The sequence below is a fragment of the Macrotis lagotis genome, chromosome X (genome assembly GCF_037893015.1).
Source record: "Macrotis lagotis isolate mMagLag1 chromosome X, bilby.v1.9.chrom.fasta, whole genome shotgun sequence".
NCBI lineage: Eukaryota > Metazoa > Chordata > Mammalia > Peramelemorphia > Peramelidae > Macrotis > Macrotis lagotis.
Window position 1 is genome coordinate 400997182 of NC_133666.1, and position 16086 is coordinate 401013267.

The window sequence follows — 16086 nt, forward strand, 5'->3', positions numbered from 1 at the left end:
CAACAGAAAAGTTAAGTGAATGTTCCTAGTTCACACAACTCAAATGTGTTAGAGAATGTACTTCATGTACTTTCAAGCTCTGAGACAATTATGTTTCAACTAAGGAAAAATTCAGATGTAATTTTCTATCTTAAAAAAAACTAATAGTGTATAATCTTGTCAAAGTAACTTAAAAATTTTCTGTGACTTGAAAAGAGCTCTTATTAATTTATGAAAAATGAACTACATTGAGAAACCCAAGGTCAATGTTTTTAATCATTTTGGTAATTCCAGTCAATCTTTGCCTCAAAAGAAGCAATCTTTACCATTTGAAAATAATAATAAAAATATCTGTACATATTCTTTCTTATACATGTCATGTCTCTAAAAGAGAGGTATCCTTTCACAAAGAAGTATGAGTTATTCATGATCTCACTGTTGAGGATGACAAGGTGCTCCTCCACCACGACTTTCATCTCCTATATTTTCAAGCCTGGTTAACAGCATATTATTAGTCCTTCCAGTTCTACTATTCCGCCAAGATAACATCACTTCCCCCTCCCAGAGCTATTTCAGTTAAAACCATATCTATAAGTGAGTCTCCCCCAATAATGGTTGAAGATATTATTTTTTCCAAGTCTGAAAACCAAGGCTAAATCCATGGAGTAGTTGTAATTCAGGTTCAAGGGAGTTTTAAAAACAGAATTATATAAATATTTAAATTTGTGTAATAAATTTGTGTATAAATTATGTGTAAACTTATAGAAACTCTCCTATCAAACTAAAAGCTCCTTGAAGATATGGACTGCACTATTTTTCATCTTTATTTGAAAAGGATTTGTACATTGTAAGTGCTAAATAAGTATATCTTTGAAAATACTCAATGCAAATAATTTAATGGAAGTTCTACTCTACAGAAATAATTCCAGGGGTATGGTCAAGATGATGGAGTAAAGTGAGCATTTTTTTCCTAGTTCAACCAATATTTTCATTGGAACAAATTTAAAAAGCATATCACATCAGATTAAAAGCAGGAAAACCAACTAAAAACAATCACAATGAGTCATTTTTTTCCAGTACAGAACAGTTTAGATAGAGATAAAAAAAGGATATATGGACACTGCAGTGAGACCTGGTAAGAAGCTTGGATTGGCAAAAACTTTGTGTACTTTGCTGTGTGTGTGCTGTAGGATGCTAGATTGGCAAGAGCTGTATCAATGGTACTGGAATCACTTAGAGCCAAGACAATAAAAGGAATGAATACATGATCAGAAAGAGATTACAGTGGTCCCCTAGGCTAGCACTTGGTATTAGACAAGGTGCCATTGGGTAACTCCATTACCCATTATCCAGTTTTGTATTTCAGTTCAAAGATGGAAAGGAGCACTTGTAGTCACAAAGGAGCAGAAATCCTAACTGGGGAGGGATCTCAGCTTCATAGAGAGGAATACTTACAGACAAAAGAGAACAAGGGTCCTATATGGGTGCCATTTGCAGTTCAAAGATAGAGAAGGATTATGATTGCCAGGGAACAGAGGCCTTACCTGAAGAAGAACCAGAATGCGTCAAGGAAAGCTGTGACCAGATTTCTCTTCAAAACCAACTGTGAAGCACTGAAAGCATATATATGTCCTTTGACCTAGCTGTGGAAACAGCAGGAAATTAAAGGTTGAAACACATTAAAGTTGGCACTTCCCCCTTGCCTGCCCTTATACTTAAGAGTTAAAGAAAACCCAAATTTAACAAGAAGTCCAAATTGAAAAAGTTATCTGGGAAAATAAGCAAAAAAACAACATTAAAAGTACCTAACCATGTGAAGTTAGTAGGGTGAAAGAGAAGCTCAAGACATATATTCAAAAGACAATGACCTGCAAACATTTAAAAGCAAAGCTTCAAAGAAAAATGTAGAGTGGACATAAGCTCAACAAGAATTCCTGGAAGCGTTAAAGAAAAACTAAAATGAGAAAAAAAATAAAAGTCAATATAGGGAAAGTAAAAATTGAGAAAGGAAATGAAAAGTGTGGAAGGAAATTATGAAAAGAATTTTAACAACTTAATAAAAGAGGCACAAATATTTAAGAACATATCTCCTTATAAACAAAATTGGCAAAAAAAATGTTTTCACTATTTATTTTATCATTCATTGTTTTTTTTTTATTTTGAACTTTCAATTTTCACTCCATCCAAAGAAATTATACTTCAGTTAGCATTCAAGTTTTATCAGTTATCTCCCTAAAGAAGGATAGTATTTTTTTTCATCATGAGTCCTTTGGAAACATCTTAGATTTTTGTATTGATTAGAGTAACCAAGTCTTTCACAGTTGATCATCATTAAAATATTATTGTTGTTCAATATGATGATCTCAACTTCTGTGTGCTATGTTTTACATCACTTCACATAATTCTTGCCATGTTTTTCTAAACCACCCCCTCCCCATTTCCAATAGAATGATAGTACTCTCTCACTGGGACACTACATTATTGATAGAAATGTGAACTGATCCAGTCATTTTGGAGAGCAATCTGTAATTATGCCTAACATTACAAAACTGTGTATATCCTTTAACTCAACAATAACACTATCAAGACTATTTCCCAATGTAATCAGGGAAAGAGTAAAAGGAACTATGAATTCAAAAACAGTTATAACTGCTCTCTTTGTGGTGACAAAGAATGAAAAAATTGAGGGAATATTCATCAATTGGGAAATGATTAAACAAATTCTGGAATATGTTTGTGCTAGAATGCTTTAAGAAATAATGAGCAGATTGAGTTTATGGGAAAACATGAAATGCCTTCTTTAAAGCAGAGTGAAGAGGAATGCGGGAGACAGTTTGAAAATTAAAATATAACAAAAAAATTAAATTAAAATTTTAAAATATGGCTCCCCTACAGTCATTTGACATAACCTGCTCAGTCATTCTCTGATTGATGAGCAATCCTTCAATGTCCGATATTTTGCTACCATAAAAAAGAGTTCCTATAATTACTTTTTACATATAGGTTCTTTTCCTGTTCTTTAGTATCTTTGGAATATAGAATTAATAAAGTTATGGTATAAGTGAGTCAAAGGGTGTTGTTCACCATAATGGTTGAAGCTATACACAACTCTTTAAACAATTAATTAGTGTACCTATTTTCCTTCATTCCCTTCAACATTTGTCAATTCTAACAGGGTCTAAAGTAGTACCTCAAAGTCATTTTAATTTACATTTCTCCAATTAATATTGGTTTAGAATATTTTTATATGTCTATAGATAACTTTGGGGTTTTTTTCTAAAAACTGCCTGTTTGTATACTCTGACCATTTATCAATTGGAAATTATAGATTTTATTTTTATAAATTTGATTCAATTCTATACTCAGAATATTTGAGAAATGAGTCCTTTATCAGAAAAGCTTGCTGTAAAAATGTTTGATATTACCTCTATTTCAACAGTACCTTTATCAAAATGTAATTTCCCTGATTATAGCTTTTATTTAGGTCTGTTTTTGCTTTTATTTTGTCTATGATTATGATTGCTACCCCTGCTTTTATTTTACTTCAGCTGAAGTATATTAGAGCTCAAGACACATATTCAAAAGACAATGACCTGAAAATATCTACAAGTGAAGCTGCAAAGAAAAATGTAGATTTAACAAAAACTCAACAGAATTACTAGAAGAGTTAAAGAACTGAAAGAGAAAAAAAATTAAAATCAAGAACAGGGTGTCTATTTCAAGTGTGTCTCTTGCAAACAACATTTTGTTGGATTGTTTTCTTTTTTGTTTGTTTTTGTTTTTGCAAGGCAATGGGGTTAAGTGACATGCCCAAGGTCACACAGATAGATTAATTATTAAGTGTCTGAGGTCAAATTTGAACTCAAATTTTCCTGACTTCCAGGGCTGGTGCATGAATCCACTGAACATCTAGTTACCCCAGATTTTTTTTCTAAATCCATTCCACTATCTGTTTCCATTTTAAGGATGAACTCATCCCATTCACTTTCACATTTATGATTATTGGATTTTTTCCCCTCCATCCTATTTTCTCATGTATTTTTCTCTTTCTCTTTTTATCTTGTCTCTGCTCAAAAGTACGATTTGCTTCTAACCACTGACCTCCCTTTATTATGATCTCCCCCATCTCTTATCTCTTTTCTTCTATTTCCCAACTGGGTTTGATATATTTCCATATGCAGCTGAGTATAAATACACATGTATTCATACATATACACATATTCTTTCATCTTTGAACCAATTCTTTTTAATATTATTTTATTCTTTTCCAATTACATGCAAAGTTGTTTCTCTACATTCATCTTTTTGAGTTCCAAATTCTTCTACCTCCTTCCCTTCTCTCTACCCTCCCCATAGCAGGTAGCAATGAGATATAGGTAATCCATGGATAATTATGTTTAACATATTTCCATATTATTCACATTGTGAAAGAAGAATCAGAACTAAAGGGGAAAAACTGTGAGAAAAAAACAAAACAAGTTTTAAGATAAGAAAATAATGTTTTGGTCTGCATCTGTACTTCATAGTTTTTCCTCTGAATCTGGATGGAATTTTTTTATCACAAATCTTTTAGAATTATCCTTGAATATTAAACTGTTGAGAAGAGCTAAGTCCAATCATAGTTATCATCATGCAACATTGCTGATAAAATGAACAATAATATTCTTTTTTTCTTTGAACCAATTCTAATGAAAGTGAGCATCAACCATTGAATACTACCACCTCATCATCTCCTTCATTATAAAAGCTCTTCCTTGAATGTACCTTTTATGTGAGAAAATGTTTCTTATTTTCCCTCTCTCTTTCTCCTCCTAGAGCCTCTCTTTCTCACTTCTCCTTTCTTTTATTAAGAGATTATGCTATCAGATAGACTCACATTCATGACCTCTAAGTTAAAAGGAGTTAATAAGTTCCTATGAATTACATGTATGATCTTTCCCTATAGGAATATAAACTATTTAATTTCATTTAAATTCCTTTGATTATTCTTTCATGTTTGCTTTTAATGCTTCTTTTGTGACTTGTGATTAAATGTTACATTTTTATTCAGTTCTGGTCTTTACATCAGGAATGCTTGAAAATTTCTATTTCATTAAATATCCATTTTTTCCCTGTAGTATTATTTTCAGTTTTGGGGGGTTGATGATTCTTAGTTATAATTTGCTTTCCAGGATATTATCTTTCAAAACTTCTCCTTTGATGTGAAAAAATGTTAAATCTTCTGAGATTCTGACTGTGATTCTACAATACTTAAATAGTTTCTTTGTGTATAAAGTATTTTTTCTGTGACCTGGAAGCTCTGGAGTTTGTGATATTCATGGGAATTTTCCTTTTAGGATATCTTTCAGAAAGGTATTGGTAGATTCTTTTAATTTACATTTTTCCCTCTAGATCTAAGATATCAGGGCAGTTTTTTGGCATTATAAACCTCACTATCAAATGTAGAAAAAGCATCAATATTAAATGCTTTTCAGACCATGATGCAATGAAAATTATATTCAATAAAGGATATTGAAAGCACAATCAAAAATTAATGGATTAATTAATCCCAAAGATTGTATTGATCAAAATACAAATAAAGAAAAAATCTATAATTTTGTTAATGGTGACATTGACAGAGCATGCCAAAATTTATTGGATGATACCAAAGAAATGTTTTTATTATTCAATCATATCTGACACTTTTGACTTGGTGGACAATGCTATTCATGGAGTCCTCTTTGCAAAGATAATGGTATGGTTTGCCATTTATTTTAAGGGATTAAGGCAAAAGGAGATTAAATTACTTGCCCAGGGCCACACAACTAGGAAGTGGATGAGGTTGCATTTAAAGTCAGATCATCTTGACTACAGATCCAATACTCTATCCATATAGCCACTCAGCTGCCACAACATTGAGGAAAAAATTTTATGTACTTAAAAACACTTATAAAAGAAAGAGCAAATTGATAAATTAGGCATTCAACTTAAAAAAAACTAGAAAATAGCATTTAAAACCCCAATTAAACTTACATAGAAATTTTGAAAATCAGAGTGATTAATAAAATTTAAATTTAAAAAAATCAGTAAAATAACAAATAAATATGCAACTATTTAATGAATAAAGGAGATTAAACCAGGAATTAGTTTTCATTTTTAAAAAGAAGAAAATCAAATTACTGATCTCAAAAATGAAAAGAGTTAATATACAACCAATGAGGATGAAAGTAAAGTAATTATTAGGAATTATGTTGCCCAACTTTATGCCAATAAAACAGATAATATAATTGTCTTTGAAGACCAAAGTGGAGAAAGGTCCCATGTAACAGCAGTTGAACATGGGTCAGTAAGTCCTGAGAGTGCTACTCTGAAGGGATGGGCAATGCCCTCCATTGCCCTCAGACAATGGAAAGGGAGTCAGGTTCAGATCCCCAAATCTAATGTGTCAGAGACAGGCACCTCAAGGCATCCAAAGCAATAATGTGGCTGAACCAGAGAAGCCAGTGAAAGTTGCAGGGAGAATTTTCTTTCCTTTTTGAAGGGTAGGGCCACTCTGGGATGAATTTGCCCAAGAGAAGGAGCCCACACCTTGGAAAGCATTAAGGGTCCAGAGGCATCTGGAGATTGAGCCATAAGGAACGTACAAACAATAGAGCATTATAGCCCTATGAATAGCAAGCTGACATTGACCTGGTGTTAAAGCTATCACCAATTATATCATTCTGTTAAGTAGTTCACAATTAATAAGTGGATTGTTTGAGATGATAGATTGTACTGAAAATTAACCCATTGAGAGGCAGGATAGGATATACTAGATAGTTGCATTCTGTCACCAAATAGATCAGGTTAGTGCTTGCCTGGTGTAGATGATGCTGTGGTACCTTGCTGCTGTGGTACAAGAGGAATTAAAAAACATTAAGGTAAAAAACTTCCATAATAGCCAAACCATCACTAATAGTCCTGTTTCTTATGAATCAGGCCCTGGGATTGAATGATTCTGGTAAAGGTAAGTGAGAAGGATGCATTGCACAGCATATCCCTCACTAAAATAAGCCTAATTGTGCAGCTCACACCTTCATTTGATTGGTTGGTATAGGTCTCTTCAATATCAAAGTATTGAAAGTAGTAATAGCTGAAATGGTTAAATATACATAAAAACATTAATTGCCCATATTAATAGAAGAGAGGTTAGAATATGTAAATAATCCTACCTTGGAAAAGTTTATTGAATAAACCATAAATAAAATCCCTGAGAAAAAATACCCAGGAAGAGAACAATTTGCAAGTTAATTCTACTATACATTTAATGAACATTTTAAAAAATACATAAAGAATGTGTCCTTACCAAATTCTGGCCATAATACAAATATAGCATTAATGTCTAAAGCAGGGAAAGCAAAAGACAAAGAAAAAACTATAGACGAATTTCACTAATGAATATAACCCCCCCCCCCAAATTAAATAAAGTACTAGCAAGGGGATTACAGCAATCTATCACAAAGATCATAGTCTATAAGTAGGTGATATTTCTACCAAGAATACAGGATTGGTTCAATATCAAGGACACTATAAGTATAATTTACTCATTGTTGTTGAGTCATTTAAGTCATGTCTGACTCTTCATGATCTCAGTTGTATACATGATTTAGACACAATGTCATCATAAGCAAATTAGAGAAGCAAGGGAAAAATTCCCTTTCAGATCTATATGATAAGGAAAATTTCATAATTAAACAAACCATAGAATCACAGAAGGTAAAATAAAGAATTTTGATTACATTAAATTCAAAAGGTTACCCACAAACAAAGGCTAAGCAACTGAAATTGGAAGGAAAGCATGAAAGTGAGGAAAATTGTAGGATGTTTCTCTGATAAAAATCTTTGTACTTTTTTTTTCTTTTTTGTTGATGGTTTATTTTTCCAAATACTTGTTATGAAAGTTTTTCAATATCCATTCATATGCCTATGTATATTTGTAAGTTACAAAATTTTCTTCCACCATTCCCCCCCATCTCTCCTCAGTGGCGAACAGTCAGGTTAGCATTGTACATACATATTTGTGTTAAGCATGTTTACAGATTAGTCATTTTTGGTTTAAGGAACTAGGATTTAGGGAAAGAAATACATGAGATTTTTTTTAAAAAGTGAATGTAGTCCTCATCAGATTCTGAAGAATTTTTTTCATTTTGTTTGTTTTGTTCTTCTTCCTCTGGATGGTGATAGCATTGTCCATAGCCAATCTAATACAGTTGTCCTACCTCTCTGGATTGCTGAGAGAAGCTGCTTCCATCAAGGTTGTTCACTTCATAATGTTCTTCTTAATGTGTACATTGTTCTCTTTGCTCTATTCCCTTCACTCAACATCAGATCCTGTATTTCATTCCATGCTTCTCTAGAGTCCAACCTTTATGGTTTCTTATAGAGCAATAATATTCCATAGTATTCATATACCATAACTTGTTTAGCCATTCACCAATTGATGGGCATCCCCTCAAGTTCCAATTATTTGCCACTACAAAAAGAATTACTATGAAAATTTTGGAACATGTAGAACTTTTCTTATTTTTTTATGATTCCTTCGAGATGGATATAGGCCTAGAATAGTAATTGCTGGATCAAACAGCATGAACAATTTTCTTGTTCTTTGGGCATGGTTCCATATTGCTCTCCAGAATGGTTGGATCACTTCAGAACTCCACCAGCAATGCATCAATATCCCCAATCCTCCCACAACATCTCCAACATTGAAAACTACCTATTCATATCCTTGTCATTTATCAGTTGGGGAATGACTTGCAACCTTATAAATTTGATGCAGTTCTCTATATATTTTAGAAATGAGATCTTCATCAGAACTCCTAGCTGTGAAGATTGTGAAGATTGTGAAGGTTGTTTGTTTCCCAGCTTTCTGGTTTCTTTCTAATTTTGGTAACATTATTTTATTAGTACAAAAATTTTTTTAATTCAATTTAGTCAAAATCATTCATTTTGCAGTTTATAATATACTCTATTTCTTGTTTAGTCAAAGATAAAAAATCTTATTTCTCCAATAAATAAAGGAACTGAGTCAAAGATGGAAGAATAAGCTGCTCCCAAACAGCTATTGTCTTAAACTGGAATTTTTCTCAAGTCTAACTGATTCCATGTCCAGTGTTCCATCTACTGTGTCACCTATCTAGACTGTTGATATTTGTCCTTCTTTCTCAAATCAAGGTAAAGAGACTACTTTGATAACAATCACTGATCTCTTTAATATTTTGACTTTCCCCCCTCCTCACATATAGTTTTTGTAGTTTCTGTCTTTCTCCTTTTCTCTTCCTTCCTCCTTTCTTCTTCCCTCTCTTCCTCCTTCCCTTACCTTTCTGTACCCTTCTTTTGTTATAATCCATATTTATTTGCTATTATTAATAATCATGTCTGTGACACTTTGGGTTTGTGACATGTGCTATATAGTCAAAGACCTATATAGACATATTTAAGAAAACAAAAAGAAATAAATCTTGACTTAATAGAAAAATGTCATTACTAACACAGGAATTACAAAGAGAAGATGACTAATATCACTAGTTTGTTATAATGTATGCATGTGCATGTATATATATATATATATATATATTTGTATTTATGTAGACATATTCACACATGTATATATATATATATATATATATATATATATATATATATACACATAATTATATATGTGTTCAGAGATACACAGCCTTTCAGGAACACATCTATTGCAGGCATACCCCTATTTGTTTTCTTTAGCAGTGTTCTAGTTTTGATGGCAAAGGAGCTATATGAGAAATTAATGACATGAATATAGTATAGAACTTGGTAGAAAAGAACAAGTTGACAATCTTTTGATTAGAACAAGGATTGGTTACATGTGTTTCTTTCCTCTCATGATATACAAAGCTACTGTCACTAGAATAATTTCAAATTTCAAATCTCCTTGGTTTTCATCACAAACTTGATAAAAGAAAAAGATGAAAAAAATCAGTATTTTAATGTCTTTTATCCTGTGTGAAAAATAATAGTATGCCAAACTACTTTGACCCTGAAAGCATTCTTTATTTTGAGTGTCTCACCATCCCCTGAAAGACTGTCAGGTCTTTATCAGAGAGATCCTCCAAACAAACTAGCACATTATTAAGGTTGCAGCAGTGCAGTAACTCACGGAATGTATGAGTGATTAAAAGCCATGCAGTTGTGACAAGGACCATAAGGAGAGCAGAAAGAGAAGTAATATGTCTTTTGATAAAAACAAAATCCCGAAACTGGAATGATTTAACCTATTCTCATTTTAAATCTGATTTTTGAATTGTAATCCAAGGGACCTTGAATGCTAGTGGATTTGAGGAAAAAGTAATTACAAATGTAGAGTTCAATCAAAATTTTCTGGGGTACAGGGGGAGTGAAATTTATTGATAGTCCGTGTGTATGACAAAGAAGTTTATGGGCTAATCTTCAATATCTGTATTTATAAAAGTGCATATGAACATAATACTCTCTCTTTTGTCTCTTTCTGGCTCCCCCCATATAGACATGCATTTTTTGTCATTCTATCACTCTATCTGGTTCTGTCTGTCTTTGTCTCTGTCTCTGGTCTTTCTCTACCATAACAAATACATATTATACTGTAGAAAAATGTATTTTCATTGTAAAATTTGTTGAGGGTCAGCATTATACCACAGGTGTTAGAGAGGATCAAAGCATAAGACTTTTGTCTTCTCACAATGTCATATATCCAAAGGAGATAATTACTTCAATGATTCAAGGATATATGATTTTCCCATGTCAGTGCTTCCTTCACTGATGCAGAACACAACTACTCTATGCTTTAATAGATGGCCTGCGTGAGCTGCTGTGGCTAAACACATTGATCACTCAGTAGCTAATTAATGTAACAAAATGCTCTGGCACAAGGCAGATAGTAATTTCTTCAAAGGGAGTGGTATTTTTATATGTGGTTATAGATTATAATTACAATTAATTGACTCACTCCAGGACCTATGAACTAATGCACAATATAAGATCATCTCTTCCATTTTTTTTCATTTTTTTATAAGTCCAGATTGATTTTTGTCTCATGAATGCCTAAAAATTTGGAAGTAATATAACTGTAAATTTAGAAAAGTGTTTAATTGTTTTCTTATAGTTGTACATAGAAGGAGAATGCTGGCACCCATTGTGTATTGTCCACCCATAATAAAAGAAAACTACATAAATATATATATATATATATATACATACATATTTCAAATTGATGGAACTAAATATAAAGCTGAAAAATTTCTGCAAAATTTATAATCACATATCCAAGTAAGCTGTTCCTTTAAATTTATCTTCAAAGGTCCAGTATTCTTCCCATCCAATTCTATCAGGAGATATTGAAATCATCAAGCAGCCTTAAATTCAGTGAGGATTTGCAGTTAAACATCATGTGTCTTTTGTAACAGTCATGTAAAAAGTTGAGTACAGCCTATATTCCCCCTCATCGTGCACACCTCTATGAAACATGTGACCCCTTTCTGATTGGTCAAGTTATTTTAAATGAGAAATAAAAGTCTGTTTCAAAGAATTTTGAAAGAAATATATATTAATTAAGAATTTCAAGATTCCCCTTACTAATAAACTACAGAAACAAGCACACGTGGAGCTTATTAACAGTCTTAAGTATTCTGTTTCCCTTTCTGTTAATAAGGGCAATCAATATTTATGAAAATAATCGCCTATTTCACACATTCATTTCACAATTCACATTTGCTTACTGGCATATAAATAGGCTGAAAAACTTTTAATCATGTCTTTAATTGTAACTTCATTGGTGGTACATTTACCCTTTTTACTTTGGATATTTAGTTTTCTTTCTTATTTTTAAAATCAGTTTATTCAATGATTTATCTATTTTATTGGTTTTAAATTCCATAAACTATCTCAAAATTTTATTTATTAAGTTAATGGTTTGGGGGATTTGCTTCTTTTTTTATTTCACTCTGCTTCAACTCTCCCTTGATTTTCAGGATTTTCATCTTAACATTGGAAGTTTTTAATTTATTCTTTTACTAGTTTCTTTAATTGCATGCCCAATTCATTTTTTCCTTTCCTCTCTTTTTTTCAGGCTTAAGTGTTTAGATATATAAATTTTCCCCTAAGTACTGCCTTCATTGCATCTCACAGATTTCTGTATAATGCCTCAATATCAACATTATCTTTAATGAAATTGAGTTTTTCCCTGATTTATTATTTGACTCACCCATTTTTGAGCATTAGCTCAGTTTACAATCAACTTTTAATATACAGGCAACTATACGGCACAGTGAATACAACACTGGCCTTGGAATTAAGAGGACAGGAGTTTGAATCTAGCCTCAGACACTTAATACTGACCAACTGTGTGACCTTGAGCAAGTCACCTAACCCTGATTACCTTGCATCCAGGGTTATTTCCAGTCATCCTAATTCATATCTGGCCATTGAATCCAAATGACTCTGGAACAGAAAATGAGGCTGGTGACTTGGCACAGCCCCTCCTACACTCAAATTCAAGTCACGTGCTTTTCATGGCATCACCTCTCTGATGTCATGATCCTCTTCAAGAATGAAGGACAAACATCTACTTTTTAATGTATTCATCAAAAACCTGTTATTGATTATAATTTTACTGCATTATATTTTGAAAGAAATCCATTCAGTATTTTTTGCTTTTCTACATTTCTTTTTGAGGTTTTTAATGTTCTAGCACATGGTCAATTTTTGTGAAGGTGACATATAAAACTGAGAAAGATTTACTTCTTTCTTTCCTCATTCAGATTTCTCGTGATCTATAACACCTAACTTTTAAAAAATTCTGTTCATCTTCTTAACTTTCTATTTATTTTATGATCAGATTTATCAAGCTCTGAGAGAAAATTCAAGGTCTTCCACTAGTATAGTTTTATTGTCTATTTCATCTAATTTAACATTTCCTTTAAAAGACTGTATGCTATGCCCTTTGTTGTATATATGTTTAGTACTGATATCAATCTATTGACCATGATGTCTTTTTTTAAGATGTAACTTCTGGGCTTATCTCTTTTAATAAGCTGTTCTTTGTCGTGTTTTCATTTGAGACCATGATTTCTTCTAAAATCCAGCTGAAGCATGTGTTTCTGCTTCATTCTTTTATGACAATTCCATTTGTCTCTTTGTCTTTAAATTTTTTTGTAAGTAGCATATTTCTGGTTTCTGTTTTTTTATCCATTCTACTATCTGCTTCAATTTATTCATTCACAATTATGATGACTAATTTTGCATTTACCTCCATTCTAGTTTCTTATGTTTATCTCTCTCTCTTTTTTTAACTTTGCCCAGTGTCATGTTTTGCTCCTGATCATTGCCTCCCTTATTTTGCCCTCCCTTTTATCACCCTCCTTTATCTCATTCCCTATTTGAATAAAACGTATTTCTATAGTCAAGTATGAATATATTCCTCCCTCTTTGAACCAATTCAAATGAAAGTGAAACTGAGTATTAACTACCTCTTCTGTCCCACTATTTTCTCCTCTCTTGTGCAAGTTTTTGTGGGAGTTAAGAAATTTGACCATAATCTTCCATGGGGTTGGAAGTTTACATTTTGCGATCACTTTCAGGTAGAGATTGGTGGATTCTTTCAAATTCTATTTTAACCTCTGGATCTAAAATATTGAGACAATTTTCCCTTAAAATTTCTTGAAATATAATATCTATGTTTTTCATTTTGATCCAGGCTTATGGGTATTCTAATAATTGTTAAATTATCTCTCCTCTTTAATTTCTAGGTCAGTGGATTTTCCACTGAAATACTTCATATTTCTTTTTATTTTTCATTCTTTTGACTTTGCTTTATTGTTTTTGATGTCTCATGGAATCATCAGCTTCCATTTGACCAGTTCACTTCTTATAAAATTATTTTCTCAGAGAGCTTTTGTGTCTCTCTTTTTTTTAACCACTTGGACAATTTTAAGGTGAGTTTTTTTCCCAGTATGCTCCCTTTCTCTTTTAGCAAGCTGCAAATTACTTTTCATAATTTTCTCACATTACTCACATTTCTTAATCCAATTTTTGATTACTACTTTTGATTTTTAAAATAATAACTCAGTGCTTTTAGGAATTCTTTCAACCTTGTGTCCAATCCACATTTTTCTATGAGTTTTTGCTTGCAGTTGTTTTGACATCATATATTTCTCTTGAGTTTTTGTCCTGATCTTTCTGGTTACCATAATAACTTTTGAATGGTCAGGTTCTTTTTCCCAGTCTATTCCTTGACTTTGGATTTTATGCTAAAGTAGTATTCTGTCCTGAGGGTGGGGGAAGAGGGGAAATACTTTCCCAAGTTTCAGGTATTTTCAAACTACCATTTTCTGCATTAGTTCTGGGGGATTGGAAGTTTTCAGGGCTTCTAAAATGATATGATCTGGCGGGGAGGAGCTGTGATTTCTGCTCCTTTGAAACCTCAAACTAGACTACTCCTCAGGACCACTGTTCACTTGCTCTTTCTGTCCTGGAACTATAAGGGTATAGGTATACAGTTGGGATGAGCCAATGTAGTTGCCAAACTTCACCCTGACCTACACCTAGTGCTAACAAAATTGTGAGATACAACCAAGGCAGTACTTAGGGGAAAATTTAAGCCTGAAAAGGAGAAAGAAAAAAAAAACAATGAATTGGGCATGTAATTAAAGAGACTAGAGAAAGAACAAATTAAAACCTAAATTATTTTAGGTTTACTGTCTCATCAAAAACCATTGTTGGCTCTCCAGAATTCAATTTGAGACAGTATTTTAAAGTTGTTAAGAGGGAAATGTTAGGAGAGTTCAGTTATAGTGCTTCCTCCAGTGCACCATTGTTGTTGCTATTGCTTTGCTTTTTTTATACAAATAAATGATAATATTAACCAGAAAAAATATAATAGAATTAAGAATGCCAACTGACTTCAATATTTCAAAGTTCTATAACTCTGGGAAGTCACACTATCATCAAACAATGAATACTTCTGAAATTTAGTAAATGGTCTTTGATAACTGCTATGTTAAAAAAAAATGTAGTCACTCCATGACCAATTTGATGATTATCTTCAACTGTAAATGGACTACTCTTTCAAAAGTAAAATACACTTCATTACTGGGTACATAATCAAAGCATTTCTGACCTGAGAGAGTTCGGGCTCCAACAGAAGAACCTTTGGACATGCATAGTGAAGTATGAGAATAAGTTTAATGAAAGAAGTTGATATGGAGGAGGTATCATGCTACTAAGAGCACAGTATGTATTTCTTAACAAAGCAGTTTGTGAACTATGTTATTCTCTCCTGTGTTTTTGGTCCCCCTCTATGAAAATAGTTTTGTTTTATACTATTCAGGAATATCATGCTATGCTGTCATGCTTTCTTAGGAATCCAGAGGATATTCTGCCTCATCATTCATTTTTATTTATCTTGTAATATTATTCTTAGATGTCTAGGCTCTTTTCCGTGATCTAGAGGTCATTTCTCTCTATTATCATTAATATGATCCTTCTTTGTTTATCTGTTTATGCTCCAAGTCTTTGAGTAATTTTATTACTCCTAAGATGTTTGAAAATTTCAGTCTTTTTAACCCTTTATTTTCTTTATTTGAGAGTATCACCTTGGATGGCAGTTTCTCTGGAGGTCAGATCTCAGAGTTGTCTCATCTCTCCTCCCACAAATCTAACCATTTGGATTTGTCCCAAGTAAAGTGTGAAGAGGAGGGAATGAGACTGGATCTAACTTGATTCTGGGCAATTTATTTTAGACAGGGTAACTATTATATGGTGTCCTGCCCCACTTCTGTCTTTTTCTTACTTCTATATCTGCGTAGTTTTGCAGGACAGAATACTGTAGTCACAGTCAGAGCAAACTTCCTTTTGATTTTCTGGACAGTAGGAGGAGTGAGGTAAAGTTGAATTCTATTGCAACCTCATGGGTAAACTTGTGCAGCTGTGCCATGTTGTGGAGGGTAGAAAAGGAAGAGCTGATTGAGTGATTAGGAATTAAACACTTGTTCATCCATCAGGTTTTGCCTCATTAGATTTTTGATGTTCTAGTCAGTAGAGACATCTGGAAATTCTTTATCTTGATTATACCTT

At 32.6% G+C, this 16086-nt stretch overlaps 1 protein-coding gene across 3 annotated transcripts in view; it reads right to left on the reverse strand.

The window, feature by feature from the left end:
* The window catches only part of HNF4G (hepatocyte nuclear factor 4 gamma), a 176455-nt gene that overhangs the window by 95594 nt on the left and 64775 nt on the right, over window positions 1-16086 (reverse strand). For 2 of the 3 annotated variants that reach the window (XM_074199528.1, XM_074199526.1), the window contains exon 2: window positions 1524-1622. The exons of the other annotated variant lie outside the window; for it this stretch is intronic. The gene's annotated coding sequence lies outside the window, so the exon portion shown is untranslated. The remainder of the gene's footprint in view (window positions 1-1523; window positions 1623-16086) is intronic. 3 annotated transcript variants of the gene reach the window in all.